Source organism: Bombina bombina, chromosome 8 (genome assembly GCF_027579735.1).
Source record: "Bombina bombina isolate aBomBom1 chromosome 8, aBomBom1.pri, whole genome shotgun sequence".
In the NCBI taxonomy this organism is placed as follows: domain Eukaryota; kingdom Metazoa; phylum Chordata; class Amphibia; order Anura; family Bombinatoridae; genus Bombina; species Bombina bombina.
Genome location: NC_069506.1, coordinates 228,261,426 through 228,282,929, shown reverse-complemented (window position 1 = coordinate 228,282,929; position 21,504 = coordinate 228,261,426). Strand labels below are relative to the sequence as shown.

Below are 21,504 nucleotides of genomic sequence, written 5' to 3'. Positions count from 1 at the left end.
AGCTGCTTTTTGGTTTGACGCCCTGGAAGAATCCCTGAAGGTTGAGACACCTTTAGAGGATATTTTAGACAGAATTAAGGCCCTTAAACTAGCAAATTCTTTCATGACGGATGCTGCTTTTCAACTTGCAAAATTAGCAGCGAAAAATGCAGGTTTTGCCATTGTGGCGCGTAGAGCGCTATGGCTAAAGTCATGATCGGCTGACGTATCGTCTAAGTCTAAGCTTTTGTCTATTCCCTTCAAGGGTAAGACCCTATTCGGGCCTGAACTGAAGGAAATAATCTCTGACATTACTGGAGGTAAGGGTCACACCCTACCTCAGGACAAGCCCCTCAAGATGAGGAGTAAACAAAATAATTTTCGTTCCTTTCGAAATTTTAAAGGAACATCCTCTGCTTCCCCTTCCTCCACTAAGCAGGAAGGGAACCTTGCGCAATCCAAGGCGGTCTGGAGACCTAACCAGGCCTGGAATAAAGGTAAACAAGTCAAAAAGTCTGCTGCTGCTACCAAGACAGCATGAAGGGGCAGCCCCCGATCCAGGACCGGATCTAGTAGGGGGCAGACTCTTTCTTTGCTCAGGCTTGGGCAAGGGATGTACAGGATCCCTGGGCATTGGAAATTGTGACCCAGGGGGGGTTATCAGTTGGAATTTAAGGATTTCCCCCCAAGGGGAAGATTTCACCTTTCACAATTGTCCCAGACAAAAAGAGAGGCGTTCTTACGCTGTGTAAAAGACCTCTACACCATGGGTGTAATTTGCCCAGTTCCATATCGGGAACAAGGGCAGGGGTTCTATTCAAACCTTTTCGTGGTTCCCAAAAAAGAGGGAACCTTCAGACCGATTTTAGATCTCAAATGTCTAAACAAGTTTCTCAGAGTCCCATCGTTCAAGATGGAGACCATTCGTACAGTTCTGCCTATGATCCAGGAGGGTCAGTGCATGACCACGGTGGACCTGAAGGATGCGTATCTTCACATCCCTATCCACAAGGATCATCATCCGTTCCTGCGATTTGCATTTCAGGACAAACATCAGTTTGTGGCCCTTCCCTTCGGGTTGGCCACGGCTCCCAGGATCATCACAAAGGTTCTAGGGTCTCTTCTAGCGGTGCTCAGGCCGTGAGGAATAGCGGTGGCGCCCTATCTGGACGATATCTTGATCCAGGCGTCAACTTTTCATCTGTCCAAATCTCACACGGACATCGTGTTGTCATTTCTGAGAACTCACAGTTGGAAAGTGAATGTAGAAAAGAGTTCACTAGTTTCACAGACAAGAGTTCCATTCCTGGGAACTCTAGACTCGGCAAACATGAAAATGTTTCTGACAGAAGTCAGAAAATCAAAGATTCTAACTACTTGCAGGGCTCTGCAGTCCATTCATCGGCCATCAGTGGCTCAGTGTATGGAAGTCATTGGACTAATGTTAGCAGCAATGGATATCATCCCGTTTGCTCGCTTTCATCTCAGACCACTACAACTGTGCATGCTCAGTCAGTGGAATGGGGATTATGCGAACTTATCTCCTCAGATAAATCTGGACCAAGAGACCAGAGACACTCTTCGGTGGTGGTTGTCGCAGGACAATCTGTCCCAAGGGATGTGCTTCCGCAGGCCATCTTGGGTGATAGTTACGATGGACGCCAGTCTTCTGGGCTGGGGTGCAGTCTGGAATTCCCTGAAGGCTCAGGGTGTGTGGACCCAAGCGGAGTCTCAATTACCAATCAATATTCTGGAACTGAGAGCGATATTCAACGCGCTGTTAGCGTAGCCTCAGTTGGCTTCGGCCAAGTTCATAATATTCCAGTCGGACAACATCACGACTGTGGCGTATATCAATCACTAGGGGGGAACAAGGAGTTCTCTAGCGATGATAGAAGTTTCAAAGATAATTCGATGGGCGGAGGCTCACTCTTGCCATCTGTCTGTGATCTATATCCCAGGAGTAGAAAACTGGGAAGCAGATTTTCTAAGTCGTCAGACTTTTTATCTGGGGGAGTGGGAACTCCACCCGGAGGTGTTTGCAACCTTGATTCATCAATGGGGCACACCGGAATTGGATCTGATGGCATCTCGACAGGATGCCAAACTTTCACGTTACGGGTCCAGGTCAAAAGACCCCCAGGCGGTGCTGATAGATGCTCTAGCAGTACCTTGGTCGTTCAACCTGGCTTATGTGTTTCCACCGTTTCCTCTCCTTCCTCGTGTGATTGCCAGAATCAAACACGAGAAGGCTTCAGTAATTCTAATAGCGCCTGCGTGGCCACGCAGGACCTGGTATGCAGATCTAGTGGACATGTCTTCTCTGACACCGTGGAGACTTCCATTGAGACGGGACCTTCTCATTCAAGGTCCTTTCCAACATCCAAATCTCACTTCTCTGCAACTGACTGCTTGGGGATTGAACGCTTGATCTTATCTAAGCAGGGTTTCTCTGAGCCGGTCACTGATTCAGGCTCGCAAGCCGGTCACTAGAAAGATTTACCATAAGATATGGCGTAAATATCTTTATTGGTGTGAATCCAAGGGTTACTCATGGAGTAAGGTTAGGATTCCTAGGATTTTGTCTTTTCTCCAAGAAGGATTGGAGAAGGGTTTATCAGCTAGTTCCTTGAAGGGACAAATTTCTGCTTTGTCAATTTTGCTTCACAAGCGTCTGGCAGATGTACCAGGTGTTCAGGCATTTTGCCAGGCTTTAATCAGAATCAAGCCTGTGTTTAAACGAATTGCTCTGCCATGGACTTTGAATTTAGTTCTTAATGTTCTTCAAGGGGTTCCGTTTGAACCCATGCATTCCATAGATATTAAGCTGTTATCTTGGAAAGTTTTATTTTTGGTAGCTATCTCTTCTACTCGAAGAGTTTCTGAGCTTTCTGCATTGCAATGTGATTCCCCTTATCTTATATTCCATTCTGATAAGGTGGTTTTGCGGACTAAACCTGGATTTCTTCCTAAGGTTGTTTCAAACAAGAATATTAATCAGGAAATTGTGGTTCCTTCCTTGTGTCCTAATCCTTCCTCTAAGAAGGAACGTCTGTTGCATAACTTGGACGTGGTTCGTTCTTTAAAATTTTATTTACAAGCGACCAAGGATTTCCGTCAAACATCTTCCCTGTTTGTTGTTTATTCCGGGAAACGTAGGGGTCAAAAAGCTACGGCTACCTCTCTCTCTTTTTGGCTGAGAAGCATCATCCGCCTAGCATATGAGACTGCTGGACAGTAGCCCCTGAAAAGATTACGGCTCATTCCACTAGAGCTGTGGCTTCCACTTGGGCTTTTAAAAACGATGCTTCTGTTGAACAGATTTGTAAGGCTGCGACTTGGTCCTCCCTTCATACTTTTTCCAAATTTTACAAATTTGATACTTTTGCTTCTTCTGAGGCTATTTTTGGGAGAAAGGTGCTTCAAGCAGTGGTGCCTTCCTTTTAGGTTCCTGTCTTGTCCCTCCCTTTCATCCGTGTCCTAAAGCTTTGGTATTGGTATCCCACAAGTAAGGGATGAAACCTGTGGACTTGGTATATCTTGTAAAAGAAAAGGAAATTTATGCTTACCTGATAAATTGATATCTTTTAAGATATACCGAGTCCACGGCCCACCCTGTCATTTTGAGACAGGATTTATTTTTTATAAACTTTAGTCACCTTTGCACCTTGTTAGTTCTTTCCCTTTCTCTTCCTATACCTTCGGTCGAATGACTGGGGGGAGGAGTTAAGGGAGGAGCTATATATCAGCTCTGCTGTGGTGCTCTTTGCCACTTCTTGTTAGCAGGAGGATTATATCCCACAAGTAAAGGATGAAACCCGTGGACTCGGTATATCGTAAAAGAAATCAATTTATCAGGTAAGCATAAATTTCCTTTCTTTCATGTAATTGGCAAGAGTCCATGAGCTAGTGACATATGGGATATACAATCCTACCAGGAGGGGCAAAGTTTCCCAAACCTCAAAATGCCTATAAATACACCCCTCACCACACCCACAATTCAGTTTTACAAACTTTGCCTCCTATGGAGGTGGTGAAGTAAGTTTGTGCTAAGATTTCTACGTTGATATGCGCTTCTCAGCATTGTTGAAGCCCGATTCCTCTCAGACTACAGCGAATGTCAGAGGGACGTGAAGGGATTATCACCTTTAGAATACGATGATTTCCCTAACGGGGGTCTTTTTCATGGGTTCTCTGTTATCGGTCGTAGAGATTGATCTCCTACCTCCCTTTTCAGATCGACGATATACTCTCATTTACCATTATCTCTACTAAAGAACTGTTTTAGTACTGGTTTGGCTATCTGCTATTTGTGGATGGGTGTCTTTTGGTAAGTATGTTTTTATTACTTAAGACACTCTCAGCTATGGTTTGGCACTTTATGCAATTTATATAAAGTTCTAAATATATGTATTGTACTTATATTTGCCCTGAGTCAGGTTCATGTATTTCCTTCTGCAGACTGTCAGTTTCATATTTGGGAATATAAACATTTTAAGAAATTTGTTTCTTACCTGGGGTTTAGTCTTTTTCAATTTTGACTACTTTTGCTTTTGCGGGTATTAGGCCCGCGGGTGCGTCAAATGTTAGACTTTATTGCATCATTTTTGGCGTGGGAAATTATGTTTTTTGACGCAACTTCGTCATTTCCGGCGTCATACGTGACGTCGAGACCTTGCACACGCCGGCGTCATTAGTGACGCAAGTGTGTAATTTCCGGTCAATTTTTTCATTATTTCAATACCCCATGCATGTTTGCCTCCTGCTTTCTTCTATCAAGAGGCCTATGCTTTTGCATTTTTTCCCATTCCTGAAACTGTCATTTAAGGAAATAGATAATTTTGCTTTATATGATGTTTTTTCTTTTACATTGAGCAAAATGTCCAAATCCGATCCTGTCTCTGAAGTTTCTGCTGGAACATTGCTGCCTGACGTCGGTTCTACCAAAGCTAAGTGCATTTGTTGCAAAATTGTAGAAATTATTCCACCGAATGTCATTTGTAATAGTTGTCATGATAAACTTTTACATGCAGATAGTGTTTCTATCAGTAATAATACATTGCCAGTTGCAGTTCCTTCAACTTCTAATGTGCATGGTATACCTGTAAATTTCAAAGAATTTGTTTCTGAATCTATTATGAAGGCTTTGTCTGCATTTCCACCTTCTAATAAACGTAAAAGGTCTTTTAAAACTTCTCATTTAGCTGATGAAATTTCAAATGACCAACAACATAATAATTCATCCTCTTCTGATGAGGATCTATCTGAAACAGAAGATCCTTCCTCAGATATTGACACTGACAAATCTACTTATTTATTTAAAATAGAGTATATGCGTTCTTTATTAAAAGAAGTGTTAATTACTTTGGATATTGAGGTAACCAGTCCTATTGACGTTCAGTCTAATAAACATTTAAATGCTGTTTTTAAACCTCCTGTGGTTTCCCCAGGTGTTTTTCCCATTCCTGAGGCTATTTCTGATATGATTTCTAGGGAATGGAATAAGCCAGGTACTTCCTTTGTTCCTTCTTCAAGGTTTAAGAGATTGTATCCTTTACCAGCAAAATCTATAGAGTTTTGGGAAAAGATTCCCAAAGTTGATGGGGCTATTTCTACTCTTGCTAAACGTACCACTATTCCTATGGAAGATAGCACTTCCTTTAAGGATCCTTTAGATAGGAAGCTTGAATCTTATCTAAGGAAGGCCTATTTATATTCAGGTCATCTTCTCAGACCTGCTATTTCTTTGGGTGATGTTGCGGCCGCATCAACTTTCTGGTTGGAAAATTTAGCGCAACATGAATTGGATTCTGACATACCTAGCATTGTTCGCTTACTGCAACATGCTAATCATTTTATTTGTAATGCCATTTTTGATATTATCAAAATTGATGTTAGATCCATGTCTTTAGCTGTATTAGCTAGAAGAGTTTTGTGGCTTAAATCTTGGAATGCTTATATGACATCTAAATCTAGATTACTATCTCTTTCTTTCCAAGGTAATAATTTATTTGGTTCTCAGTTGGATTCTATTATTTCAACTATCACTGGAGGAAAAGGAGTTTTTTTGCCTCAGGATAAAAAAACCTAAGGGTAAATCTAAGGCTTCTAACCGTTTTCGTTCCTTTCGTCAGAATAAGGAACAAAAACTCAATCCTCCTCCCAAGGAATCTGCTTCCACTTGGAAGCCTTCCTCAAATTGGAATAAATCCAAGCTATTTAGGAAACCAAAGTCTGCCCCTAAATCCGCATGAAGGTGCGGCCCTCATTCCAGCTCAGCTGGTAGGGGGCAGATTAAGGTTTTTCAAGGATTTTTGGATAAAATCTGTCCAAAATCATTGGATTCAGAGCATTGTCTCTCAAGGGTATCGAATAGGATTCAAAGTAAGACCTCCTGTGAGAAGATTTTTTCTCTCACACATTCCTGTAAATCCAGTAAAAGCTCAGGCTTTTCTGAAGTGTGTTTCAGATCTGGAGTCTTCAGGGGTAATCATGCCAGTTCCTCTTCAGGAACAAGGTTTGGGGTTTTATTCAAACCTATTCATTGTACCAAAGAAAGAAAATTTGTTCAGACCAGTTCTGGATCTGAAAATTTTGAATCGTTATGTAAGAGTACCAACTTTCAAGATGGTGACTATAAGGACTATTCTGCCTTTTGTTCAGAAAGGACATTATATGTCCACAATAGACTTGCAGGATGCATACCTTCATATTCCTATTCATCCAGAACACTATCAGTTTCTCAGATTCTCTTTTCTAGACAAGCATTACCAATTTGTTGCTCTTCCATTTGGCCTAGCAACAGCTCCAAGAATCTTTTCAAAGGTTCTGGGTGCCCTACTATCTGTAATCAGAGAACAGGGTATTGCGGTGTTTCCTTATTTGGACGATATCTTGGTACTAGCTCAGTCTTTACATACTGCAGAATCTCACACGAATCAACTAGTGTTGTTTCTTCGGAAACATGGTTGGAGGATCAATTTACCAAAAAGTTTCTTGATTCCTCGGACAAGGGTCACCTTTTTAGGTTTCCAGATAGATTCAGTGTCCATGACTCTGTCTCTAACAGACAAGAGACGTTTAAAATTGGTTGCAGCCTGCCGGCGCCTTCAGTCTCAGTCATTCCCTTCAGTGGCTATGTGCATGGAAGTTTTAGGTCTCATGACTGCAGCATCGGACGCAATCCCCTTTGCTCGTTTTCACATGAGACCTCTACAGCTTTGTATGCTGAATCAATGGTGCAGGGATTATACAAAGATATCACAATTAATATCCTTGAATCCCAATGTACGACACTCTCTGACATGGTGGATAGATCACCATCGTTTGGTTCAAGGGGCTTCTTTTGTTCGCCCAACCTGGACTGTGATCACAACAGATGCAAGTCTTTCAGGTTGGGGAGCTGTTTGGGGGTCTCTGACAGCACAAGGGGTTTGGAAATCTCAAGAGGCGAGATTACCAATAAATATTTTAGAACTCTGTGCAATTCTCAGGGCTCTTCAGTTCTGGCCTCTACTAAAGAGAGAACCGTTCATTTGTTTTCAGACAGATAATATCACAACTGTGGCTTATGTCAATCATCAGGGTGGGACTCACAGTCCCCAAGCTATGAAAGAAGTATCTCGGATACTTGCTTGGGCGGAATCCAGCTCCTGTCTAATCTCTGCGGTACATATCCCAGGTATAGACAATTGGGAGGCGGATTATCTCAGCCGCCAGACTTTACATCCAGGGGAGTGGTCTCTCCATCCAGATGTGTTTTCTCAGATTGTTCAGATGTGGGGGCTTCCAGAGATAGATCTCACGGCCTCTCATCTAAACAAGAAACTTCCCAGATACCTGTCCAGGTCCAGGGATGTTCAGGCGGAAGCAGTGGATGCGCTGACACTTCCTTGGTGTTATCAACCTGCTTACGTCTTCCCGCCTCTAGTTCTTCTTCCAAGAGTGATTTCCAAAATCATCATGGAACAGTCTTTTGTGTTGCTGGTGGCTCCAGCATGGCCACACAGGTTTTGGTATGCGGATCTGGTTCGGATGTCCAGTTGCCCGCCTTGGCCACTTCCATTACGGCCGGATCTACTATCTCAAGGTCCGTTTTTCCATCAGGATCTCAAATCATTAAATTTGAAGGTATGGAAATTGAACGCTTAGTTCTAAGTCATAGAGGTTTCTCTGATTCAGTGATTAATACTATGTTACAAGCTCGTAAAGCTGTCTCTAGGAAGATTTATTATGGAGTTTGGAAGGCTTACATTTCATGGTGTTCTTCTCATAAATTCTCCTGGCATTCTTTTAGAATTCCTAGAATTTTGCAGTTTCTTCAGGATGGTCTGGATAAGGGTTTGTCTGCAAGTTCCTTGAAAGGACAAATCTCTGCTCTTTCTGTTTTATTTCACAGAAAAATTGCTATACTTCCTGATATACACTGTTTTGTACAGGCTTTAGTTCGTATTAAGCCTGTCATTAAGTCAATTTTTCCTCCTTGGAGTCTTAATTTGGTTCTGAGGGCTTTACAGGCTCCTCCATTTGAACCTATAGGCATTCTTTGGACATTAAACTACTTTCTTGGAAAGTGTTGTTCTTTTTGGCTATCTCTTCTGCTAGAAGAGTTTCTGAGCTATCTGCTCTTTCTTGTGAGTCTCCTTTTCTGATTTTTCATCAGGATAAGGCAGTTTTGCGGACTTCTTTTCAATTTTTACCTAAGGTTGTGAATTCTAACAACATTAATAGAGAAATTGTTGTCCCTTCTTTATGTCCTAATCCTAAGAATTCTTTGGAGAGATCCTTACATTCTTTGGATGTGGTAAGAGCTTTGAAATATTATGTGGAAGCTACTAAAAATTTCAGGAAGACTTCTAGTCTATTTGTTTTATTTTCTGGTCCTAGGAAAGGTCAGAAAGCTTCTGCTGTTTCCTTGGCTTCTTGGTTGAAACTTTTGATTCATCAAGCTTATTTGGAGTCGGGTCAAACCCCGCCTCAGAGAATTACAGCTCATTCTACTAGATCAGTCTCTACTTCATGGGCTTTTAAGAATGAAGCTTCAGTCGATCAGATTTGCAAAGCAGCCACTTTGTCCTCTTTGCATACATTTACTAAATTCTACCATTTTGATGTATTTGCTTCTTCGGAAGCAGTTTTTGGTAGAAAAGTTCTTCAGGCAGCTGTTTCAGTTTGATTCTTCTGCTTTTGATTTAAGTTTTTTTTTTCCTTTCAAAAGTGAAAATAACTTATTTTTGGGTTGTGGATTATTTCTCAGCGGTTTATGGCTGTTTTTTGTTTTATTCCCTCCCTCTCTAGTGATTCTTGAGTGGAAGACTCCACATCTTGGGTATTGATATCCCATATGTCACTAGCTCATGGACTCTTGCCAATTACATGAAAGAAAACATAATTTATGTAAGAACTTACCTGATAAATTCATTTCTTTCATATTGGCAAGAGTCCATGAGGCCCACCCTTTTTATGGTGGTTATGATTTTTTGTATAAAGCACAATTATTTCCAAATTTCCTTTGTTGATGCTTTCTACTCCTTTCTTTATCACCCCACTGCTTGGCTATTCGTTAAGCTGAATTGTGGGTGTGGTGAGGGGTGTATTTATAGGCATTTTGAGGTTTGGGAAACTTTGCCCCTCCTGGTAGGATTGTATATCCCATATGTCACTAGCTCATGGACTCTTGCCAATATGAAAGAAATGAATTTATCAGGTAAGTTCTTACATAAATTGTTTTTTTAAGGTCAGTGCTAGTGGCCTAGTCCTTTTAAGGGACAGTAGTCAAAACTATAATGATTTAGATAGAGCATGCAAGTTTAGTCAACTTTCCAATTTACTTTTTTTTCTCTAATTTGTCATTGGTTCACTTGTTGTGTTCATCTAGCTCCCAAAAAGTGTATTGGTGCTTATTTAATAATTTATGCCTAGAGAACAAAGCAAATGTTACAATATAAGTAAACTGGAAAGTTATTTACAATTATATGCTCTATCTGAATCAATATAGAAAATGTTTAGGTGTCATTTACCCTTTTAAGACGCGTTTGTTAGTCTTTGGAGTTTATTCATTACATATTTGAGTTAAAGCACTTGGAACTCTCCATACTTAGTGAATTTAAGTAACATGTTTGAAAAAAGCGGAAATCCCTTACAAACCTGAAATATGGAATATCCACTTTAACTTTTTATGTTAAAATGTTATTCTTTTTCAGACTAATAGAAATCAGTAAACAATCATTATCTTCAGAACCTAAGTTGCAAATTTGTTCTGTGACCTCATAAATGGTGATTTTAATACTTCTGTTTCCCCTATAGGGCTGCTGGAGACATGGAGGCTGCTCAGCTGGGATAATCTACATGTCTCTCAATCTAAAATAACATACTTCTGTGTGCCTATCTGGTGACGGGCTTTCAGCATGCAACAAATCGCAGACAAGAGTGAACACAGTGCGAGAACAGAAAAGAAGTGGGCTGGCGTGTTTTGTTTTTGATGTGACAGTCAAATTTGTTCAGGGAAATTTGTGGTGGTAAATTGTAGTGTGAAATAATTGCTCCGATTAATCAACTGCAATCCAGACATGATTACAACAGCTTTGGAGTGTTTCTTTGCTTTCATACTTCTGGGTTCTTTCCCCAACGCTGCAATACCAAAGCTTCAATACTTGTATGTTTTGTGAGTGTTTATACTGCTATTTGTGAACGGATTGATTACTCCTGAATCATTGCAAATTAGCAAGCCTGGCTTAAAGTCACACACTCCATCTTTTATTAAAGGAACACTGCACTCCTAACATTTTGCTATTGTTGATATAAGAGAGCAGCATTTAAATGTGAACATCAGCAGGAGCTCCCTGCCTGCTCCCCATTGTCAGAGGGAAAATAAAAAGTACACACATTTCCTTTCTAGCATGCAGTTTAATGGGCCATAATAGTCGCAAAAATGACATGCTCTGATTTGTCAGCTTAAAACTAGCAACCCTCCACTACTATGTTTTTAACCACTGCAAAGGGGTTAAACTCATAATAGAAGTACCGCTGGCACCCGCAGAGCACTGCTGATCTCTAACAGAAATCTTATGTCATTTTTCTACTATTTTGGCTCTTTAATATCACAATTTTTCTTTACATATGCATGTCTAAATTGAATCCCACCTGCAGTTTGTATAATTTGTCTGTGTACAAAGTTCTGTAAACAGATATAAATATTAATTTTATCTCTAACAGGTTATAAATATATATGATAAAAGAAAGACTATCGCCTTCAGATTTAGGCTTTATAAATCATCTTCAAGTCACGGGTTTAATATCAGGCTGATAAATTGGGAGTCCTGCTGGTGCAAAATGCAAAGTTGTTCATATTTTTTGTTTATTATAACATCTGATATTTTTTCTAGCAACCAAGTAACGGATATTTTTTTGCTTTCATTAAAACATAAAATAAATTTTTTTTTATTTCATCTTTCGTGCACAGATTGCACTAAATGCACTTTTATAAATTAGACACAAGATGCGGTGATTAACCTTTATTTTAGACATAAGATGATTAACTCTTTCTGCCTTTACATACTAAGCAGTTATGTGTCCACAGCAATGATTAACCTCTTCCTGTCTCACATGCAGTGTGTAGTGGGATCAGCCAGACCAAGTTATTACTGCTCCAATTTATACTTGTTTTCAAATGCACACTGTATTGTGTTTCACCATTGCCTTAGGGCTTTATTGAAGATGAGCAGTGCTGATGAACTACAAAGAATCTTTGTACATAATAGTGACTCGTGCATAATAGACAAAGTGTTATTTTATGTTAGTACTCAGAATAAACACATTTCATTCATAGTTAAATGTGCAGTAACAAAATCTATGCTTGGACTTACCATATTAAAGAGAAAAATGTCCTTCTTACCTTTAGTCTGCTTCATTTTACCAGTTCCATTTGTCAGTCAAGACCACCTTCTTGGTAACATATAGCTCAGCTCTTGTATTCTCCGCATCACTTAAATGCTTTTATAGCCATTGTTGTTGTACAATAGGTCGCTGTTGTGCACCCTATCATAGCAATAATCAAAACCTCATTGTCACTTAAACCAAGAGAAAAACACTGGGCAGCTCCTCAGGCTTAAAGCTGCAATACATTATATGGGGCATTTATTTATTGTTACAGAACAAGGTTCAATTAAAATGTTACAGTGATATAAAGATACACACACATAACGCAACATATGTTATATATATATATATATATATGTGTGTGTGTGTGTGTATAAAAAAATATATATATATGTATGTGTGTATGTATATAAAACATATATATATATATATATGTGTGTATAAAATATATATATATATATATATATATATATATATATATATATATATATATGCACGTATGTATATAAAATGTGTATATATGTATGTTGCATTCAATATGGCTGAGGGGTAGGGAATTATTTCTTAGGTACACCTATTGGTCTTTTACATAATGATATTGATGAGAATAAGCTATATATCTAATATATATTTGAGTGATCTCATACTTTTATATTCCCCCTGTAGTAGTACTACAAAACAAAACGTGACTATAAAACTCTTCTTTTAAGAAAGCACATTTATTAGAGGGATGTAGCCCTTAAACTTGCAACCTTTTGGGCTACTCCTGGTCCTTAATCATACATTTTTTTTATAGAGATATATCCCGCTCGTAAATATTTATTTTATGAACATTTTATGCTGTCACTGTTTATTTAAGTTTGCATTATAAGCAGTAAGTCTAGGTGGCACAACACACAGTATCTGCTGATCTTTTATATATGTGTGTGTATATATATATATATATATATATATATATATACACACACACACACATAGATACTATTAAAGGGATACTAAACCCAAATTTCTAATTTCATGGTTCAGATAGAGCATGACATTTTAAGCAACCTTTTACTTTACTCCTATTATCTTTTCTTTGTTTTAGGTTCAACACCCTGGATAGCGCTTCAGCAATCGGCAAGTGCTACCCAGGTGCTGAACCAAAAATGGGCTGGCTCCTAAGCTTTACATTTCTGCTTTTTCAAATAAAGATTGCAACAGACTGAAGAAAAGTTGATAATAGGAGTGAATTAAAATTGCATGCTCTATCTAAATCATGAAAGAAAAAAAATTGGGTTTTGTATCCCTTTTTAATTTACACACTAAAATGTTTCATATTCTTTACCAGCCAGTGAACTTTAATGTAACATTTTCACTTAAAAATATTAAAATGTTTAATTGCTTCTCTTTTAGAAGTATAGCTGATTTTCCGTTTGCCAGATTAATGTCCCTTTAACTAAGAATATATTTTTGTTTACTAATTCCAGACCTTGAAAATTTTACTGATTTAAATAAATGCAAAGAAAATTATTCATAACATTTCTTGGAATACATGCATTTCTCAATTGTTTGTCAAATCTTTCAAACCTGTATTTTGCGTTGCTGTAATGCTTGTGGGATATTCTACTATCAGACCAAACTTGGCCATTAGTCTTCTTATCCTGGCGTCAAGTGGAATGATAGGAAATATCCCAGAGCAGAGAGAGAGAGTTTGTAAAATGAGGTACGCAGTACTCACAGCAGGCAGGGCATTACTCAGCGGCAACAGGAAGGTAATCCAGCAGTATGTCAGTTCAGGGGTAAAGCAATAGAAGGACCAGGAACAGGCAGGAGTCGGCAACAAAAGGATATCCAGCAGTTTAACAGTTCAGGGGTAAACCAATAGAATGGTCAGACAGGCAGAGCTCATCAACAGTAAAACAGTCCAGCAATTCATGGGTTAATGCAAGCAGAGTAGTCAAAACAGGCAGAGTTCATCAACGGTAAAGCAATCCAGCAATTTAGTGGCTAAGGCAAGTAGCGTAGTCAAACAGGCAGAGTTCATCAACAGTTAAGAAGTCCAGCAATTCAAGGGTTAAGGCAAGCAGAGCAGTTAAAACAGGCAGAGTTCAGCAACAGTAAATCAATACAGCAATTCAGCATACAGATATACAGCACCCAGGAGCATAAGAAGTAACACCTATACTTGGGCACAGGTGAGAGGGACTGAGGCCTTTACATAGGGAAGACAGGGCGGGCAGTGAAGATGTCATCACTGCCGTATCCCTAGCAACAGGAGTGCCTGTGTCCATGGCAATGGCCACAGCAGAGGAGCAGCGTGACAGTTTCAGTGAGATTGTTTAGTTTTTGCAAGTAGTTTTGATAATGTCATACATACAATTGAAGTTCTGCTATGTTTTTCAGCTGTGTATTATTCTGTTATCTTCCTAATAAAAAATACTATTATACATCTATGAGCTGAGGCCTTATTCAATTAGGAAACATAGAGACACTGAACTATGAGAACGTGAATGTGGGATACATAATCCTATTTTTGTATTATGTTTTATGGCTTTGTCTTTGTGTTTACTCATTGCCTGTAATAATTAATCTGTCAGTGGCACTACAGTCCTTACGATTTACACAGGAAGGTGATAGTGACCCATTGCTTGCACCCTTCTACTTCATAGTTTCTCAACAGCTGGCCTAGTACCAGACCTTGACAGCCCTCCTAGTGGGCCACAACGTGAAATGTTCCCTTTGCAAGCTGTGACAGGCCTGCTGCTCCACACATTAGAAATACCGGGCAGTCCTATCAGAGTGCCAGTTCACATGTGCGTATGCACATATAGCGGCAGTTCACTGGGAGGACAGCGTGGGACAAGTAGCAGATAGGACTGGACCTGTGCACCGTCGTTAAGTGATACCAGCCCACTGCTACCAATGAATGTATATATTTTCTTCCCCATGTACACAAATGCATTATAATAAATATATACACACACACATACTATAGGGCCATGGACATGTTCGGCTAAAATTTACCGGGCCTTCTACTTCACTTTAAATGGACATGGTACATGAGAGGGTTTGGTTCAGGCAGCTTAACAAGAGACAGGCTGATTAGAGACACCCAGTAAAAAGAAATTTTGTTTGTAAGAGTAAAAAGGTGTATACTAAGAGGATTTATGGCACGGTTTTCCCTTTAGAGGCAAAATTAATTTAGACCAGTGCTCAGTATTTTGAGCAAAATGCACTTCAGTGGCAACAATAAAATTGCAAACCCACTTTGAAGCATTGTTATAGGGCACTGGTTTTCAAACCTGTCCTCAGGCAAGGTTTTCAGGATTACCTTGGATGAGAGCAGGTAAAATAGCCATGTTTACTAATCAGCTGATTATTTCCCCTGTGTGCCATTTCAGATATCCTCAAAATGTGGCCTGTTAGAGAGGCCTGATGACATTTTTGAAAACCAGTGTCATAAGGCATATACTGTATACATCTAAGCAATGGTCAAATGCTACTTCTATACACCTATGTAAATTGTGCTTTGTTTACTCCCTCAGAGAGACACAGGTGCTACATGCTAATTTGGGTCCTTCGTTCAGATGCAGAAGGTGGACGCTCACGACATTCTGCTCATTTCTGAGCCATATTTCTTCTAGTCAAAGTGCAAGCTCAAAGAGAGCAAACACCAGATATAAACCCCTTATTGGTTGCGCACAAACATTTGCACTCCACTTGTAATCTGGCCCAAAGTGTTTTCTGATGTGTTTGAACACTGCTGTCAGATTGTCTCCATGCAAAAGATTAGGTATATTTATATAGTGTAAAAGCACTGGAAACCAATGCAATAACTTTTTCTTCATAAATGGAAAGAGTCCACTGCTGCATTCATTACTTTTGGGAATTCAGAACCTGGTCACCAGGAGGAGGCAAAGACACCCAGGAGGTTGGCAGAGAAGTGTCAGATTTTTAATCGTCTCTTATGGAGGGTAGCGCTCTTTAACATGGGATGGGAGTTTTAAGAGTAATCCTATCAGCCCCTCAGTGAGGGCATGGATGAAAGAGTCCGGAGATGCAGGGAGAGTCTTCCTGCGAAACCATCCCGACACAATAACAGCTCCACAAGCAATCAGCGTTGACGAGTTTCGCTGCCTGCTTTCTTGTCTCAAGTTCATGGCGGAGGAGATGCTACTATACATCACACTTGAAGGGGCGTGTTCCAGTTAACGGCTTAGATTCCGGTAAGATTGTTTAATTTTACTTTCACCAGTAATGTACTGTATTATGTTTCCTGAGGGGCTACCACCTCGTGGGTTTCAATTATGTCTCAGGGTCTCAGTGAGACTCCTTTAGTATCTTGGAATCACGGGTAATATCTCCTAGGGGGGGGGGGTTATAGAACAGGGGGTTTTTAATCATGTTTGTTATGTGATTCAACCTGCTTATGTGTAGTGTTTTAATGCTCATGGCTTGTGGAACATAACAGCTTTTTTCAAGCGACACAGCCTTTTGGTTGGGCGTGCTTTTTGGACTATACAGTTCACCTTGTGATCGGGTGTGGTCACGTGTTTTGCTTTCATTTACATGTTCCTGACTGTGTGGCGACGTAGAAATTATGGTCCGCTTGGGTCTGGTACATAGGATGTGGTGAGTGCCCCAGCCACATGGGGTGTCAGGTGCCGTTTAGATTTTTTTTATCTGGTATATTCTTGTATCAATATCCTTGTTATGGAGGAATCTAATATTGCGGAGATGCACGTCTGTTTTATTTTCTACTCCTTGCGCAGAATGCATTTTGCCCCGGATGATAATAGCTTACCAGTTATGTTCTGAATGCCGTATTAGAGTGCTCAATTCCTCCGGATTGGGGAATCAAGGGGCCGCTGAGCCATCCGCCTCTGGGGGTTCTGTTCCCCGAGTGGCGAGTTCCCTTACACATATTCTCTTACTACGCATGCAGGTGACTGACTTTGTGTATCCTTCAGAAGGTGGCTTTCAGCACGATGTTGCATGTCCATAATCTTGGCGCTGGCAAATCTACAGCTTCCAGAAGGTGGCTTAAGATACTGTTTGTGTTCTGGTTTCCGGGGCTCTTCAGGCATGGGGCCTGTTCAGCTCTCTGGGGGAACAACTTTCCCTGAGTCTACAGGGGGTCAACCTTCTGGGCCGGAGGCGTCTTTTGATCTGGCGGGGGTATGCTTTGCTTTTCGATATAGACTGTGGTGCCTTCGTGTCTTATTGAGGCACGCTTTGTAGTGATGGGAAGTTCGGTTCTTCTGGGTGAATCGGTTCATTTCGGACGGTTCGATTAACTGAACCGGTTCATGAACCGATTCACCAGTTCACCTACTGAACATGAGGTAGATTGTCAGATTGTCTCCATGCAAAAGATTAGGTATATTTATATAGTGTAAAAGCACTGGAAACCAATGCAATAACTTTTTCTTCATAAATGGAAAGAGTCCACTGCTGCATTCATTACTTTTGGGAATTCAGAACCTGGTCACCAGGAGGAGGCAAAGACACCCAGGAGGTTGGCAGAGAATTGTCAGATTTTTAATCGTCTCTTATGGAGGGTAGCGCTCTTTAACATGGGATGGGAGTTTTAAGTAATCCTATCAGCCCCTCAGTGAGGGCATGGATGAAAGAGTCCGGAGATGCAGGGAGAGTCTTCCTGCGAAACCATCCCGACTCACAATAACAGCTCCACAAGCAATCAGCGTTGACGAGTTTCGCTGCCTGCTTTCTTGTCTCAAGTTCATGGCGGAGGAGATGCTACTATACATCACACTTGAAGGGGCGTGTTCCAGTTAACGGCTTAGATTCCGGTAAGATTGTTTAATTTTACTTTCACCAGTAATGTACTGTATTATGTTTCCTGAGGGGCTACCACCTCGTGGGTTTCAATTATGTCTCAGGGTCTCAGTGAGACTCCTTTAGTATCTTGGAATCACGGGTAATATCTCCTAGGGCCTAGGGGGGGGGGGTTATAGAACAGGGGGGTTTTAATCATGTTTGTTATGTGATTCAACCTGCTTATGTGTAGTGTTTTAAGGCTCATGGCTTGTGGAACATAACAGCTTTTTTCAAGCGACACAGCCTTTTGGTTGGGCGTGCTTTTTGGACTATACAGTTCACCTTGTGATCGGGTGTGGTCACGTGTTTTGCTTTCATTTACATGTTCCTGACTGTGTGGCGACGTAGAAATTATGGTCCGCTTGGGTCTGGTACATAGGATGTGGTGAGTGCCCCAGCCACATGGGGTGTCAGGTGCCGTTTAGATTTTTTTTATCTGGTATATTCTTGTATCAATATCCTTGTTATGGAGGAATCTAATATTGCGGAGATGCACGTCTGTTTTATTTTCTACTCCTTGCGCAGCATTTTGCCCCGGATGATAATAGCTTACCAGTTATGTTCTGAATGCCGTATTAGAGTGCTCAATTCCTCCGGATTGGGGAATCAAGGGGCCGCTGAGCCATCCGCCTCTGGGGGTTCTGTTCCCCGAGTGGCGAGTTCCCTTACACATATTCTCTTACTACGCATGCAGGTGACTGACTTTGTGTATCCTTCAGAAGGTGGCTTTCAGCACGATGTTGCATGTCCATAATCTTGGCGCTGGCAAATCTACAGCTTCCAGAAGGTGGCTTAAGATACTGTTTGTGTTCTGGTTTCCGGGGCTCTTCAGGCATGGGGCCTGTTCAGCTCTCTGGGGGAACAACTTTCCCTGAGTCTACAGGGGGTCAACCTTCTGGGCCGGAGGCGTCTTTTGATCTGGCGGGGGTATGCTTTGCTTTTCGATATAGACTGTGGTGCCTTCGTGTCTTATTGAGGCACGCTTTGTAGTGATGGGAAGTTCGGTTCTTCTGGGTGAATCGGTTCATTTCGGACGGTTCGATTAACTGAACCGGTTCATGAACCGATTCACCAGTTCACCTACTGAACATGAGGTAGAGGCTCTACCTCATGTTCAGTAGGTGAACTGGAGAGCCGCAGATTTGCAGATCCGTTTCCTGCACAAGCTATCTCTATATCTAAACTAACTTTTACTTAGCAACAGCTACAAATATATATATATATAATTTGTAGCTGTTGCTAAGTAAAAGTTAGCTTAGATATAGAGGAAGAACAACAAATTATATATATATATATATAAACAAACATGGGATGCTGAATGGGTTATATATCTATCTATCTATCTATATATATATATATATATATATATATATATATATATATACACACAAACATGGAATAAAGAGCTATTTATGTAACCTCGGAAAAGCATACTTATCTGAAGGTAATTAAAGTCCCATTATGCTCTCGTCCTATAGTAGTTTGGTTTTAGCGGCTCTATTTAGTTTAGCGGCTTTAGTCTATGATTATATATTTTGATATGATTAGTCTGATTGTATATTTTAACACATTTCTGGAGTTTGTTTGTGTCGCAAGGACAACAGGACAATACAAATCTGAAGAAACATCACAGCTCTGTATTGTGACGCTTTATCTCCAGCATGACAACCCGTTATTTACATATTATTTACATATGATGATTGTAACGTATTAACCCCAAGTAAACAAAAGCCTCTTCAGTCCTCACGCTCAGTTTATTTTCTGCAACTCGTGAAATTACAAAAAAGCCGCCGCAAGGAAGAGCACAAATACATATTAAACTTCTGGAGGCCATTCGATATAAAGCGGGCTGTTTGCTCAGACTGATATTAGAAGAAAACATTAAACAACTCTATTAAGTAATCAAATACAAGGATGAAATATATTATTGTAGCTCTGTCAAATCTTTACAGGGAGTGCAGAATTATTAGGCAAGTTGTATTTTTGAGGATTAATTTTATTATTGAACAACCATGTTCTCAATGAACCCAAAAAACTCATTAATATCAAAGCTGAATAGTTTTGGAAGTAGCTTTTAGTTTGTTTTTAGTTATAGCTATTTTAGGGGGGATATCTGTGTGTGCAGGTGACTATTACTGTGCATAACTATTAGGCAACTTAACAAAAAACAAATATATACCCATTTCAATTATTTATTTTTACTAGTGAAACCAATATAACATCTCAACATTCACAAATATACATTTGACATTCAAAAACAAATCAGTGACCAATATAGCCACCTTTCTTTGCAAGGACACTCAAAAGCCTGCCATCCATGGATTCTGTCAGTGTTTTGATCTGTTCACCATCAACATTGTGTGCAGCAGCAACCACAGCCTCCCAGACACTGTTCAGAGAGGTGTACTGTTTTCCCTCCTTGTAAATCTCACATTTGATGATGGACCACAGGTTCTCAATGGGGTTCAGATCAGGTGAACAAGGAGGCCATGTCATTAGATTTTCTTCTTTTATACCCTTTCTTGCCAGCCACGCTGTGGAGTACTTGGACGCGTGTGATGGAGCATTGTCCTGCATGAAAATCATGTTTTTCTTGAAGGATGCAGACTTCTTCCTGTACCACTGCTTGAAGAAGGTGTCTTCCAGAAACTGGCAGTAGGACTGGGAGTTGAGCTTGACTCCATCCTCAACCCAAAAAGGCCCCACAAGCTCATCTTTGATGATACCAGCCCAAACCAGTACTCCACCTCCACCTTGCTGGCGTCTGAGTCGGACTGGAGCTCTCTGCCCTTTACCAATCCAGCCACGGGCCCATCCATCTGGCCCATCAAGACTCACTCTCATTTCATCAGTCCATAAAACCTTAGAAAAATCAGTCTTGAGATATTTCTTGGCCCAGTCTTGACGTTTCAGTTTGTGTGTCTTGTTCAGTGGTGGTCGTCTTTCAGCCTTTCTTACCTTGGCCATGTCTCTGAGTATTGCACACCTTGTGCTTTTGGGCGCTCCAGTGATGTTGCAGCTCTGAAATATGGCCAAACTGGTGGCAAGTGGAATCTTGGCAGCTGCACGCTTGACTTTTCTCAGTTCATGGGCAGTTATTTTGCGCCTTGGTTTTTCCACATGCTTCTTGCGACCCTGTTGACTATTTTGAATGAAACGCTTGATTGTTCGATGATCACGCTTCAGAAGCTTTGCAATTTTAAGAGTGCTGTATCCCTCTGCAAGATATCTCACTATTTTTGACTTTTCTGAGCCTGTCAAGTCCTTCTTTTGACCCATTTTGCCAAAGGAAAGGAAGTTGCCTAATAATTATGCACACCTGATATAGGGTGTTGATGTCATTAGACCACACCCCTTCTCATTACAGAGATGCACATCACCTAATATGCTTAATTGGTAGTAGGCTTTCGAGCCTATACAGCTTGGAGTAAGACAACATGCATAAAGAGGATGATGTGGTCAAAATACTCATTTGCCTAATAATTCTGCACACAGTGTAGTAATCATCCGTTATAATCTTTACTCTTCTGGTGGCCCAGAGCAAAAGCTCCAGCACCACAAGTTATTTCCTCCAACTTCAAAGCAAATGATGAGGATCAGAATCTTCCCCCTGTCCCCCAAACTGCCACCATTATCCAGGGCTTTAACTCACTCAGAGGGGAAGTTACTACAAATCCCTTCAGAAGCAACAACGAATGCAGGGGTCTGTTGAGAACTGCTGTGAGTATGACCTAATATTTGAATCAGTGTACTGTTAGCTAGCTCGTTTGCAATGAATCAGTCTGTTAACAGTACACTGAGTCGTTTGCAAACAGTTCACCTCTT

The 21,504-nt window shown here is 40.6% G+C and overlaps 1 protein-coding gene across 1 annotated transcript in view; it reads left to right on the top strand.

Annotated features, from left to right (window-relative positions):
• LOC128639057 (B-cell receptor CD22) overlaps positions 1-14,291 on the top strand; it is a 242,091-nt gene extending 227,800 nt beyond the window's left edge. Inside the window, exon 8 of the mRNA XM_053691200.1 lies at positions 10,285-14,291. The gene's annotated coding sequence lies outside the window, so the exon portion shown is untranslated. The remainder of the gene's footprint in view (positions 1-10,284) is intronic.
• Positions 14,292-21,504: the final 7,213 nt, after the last annotated feature.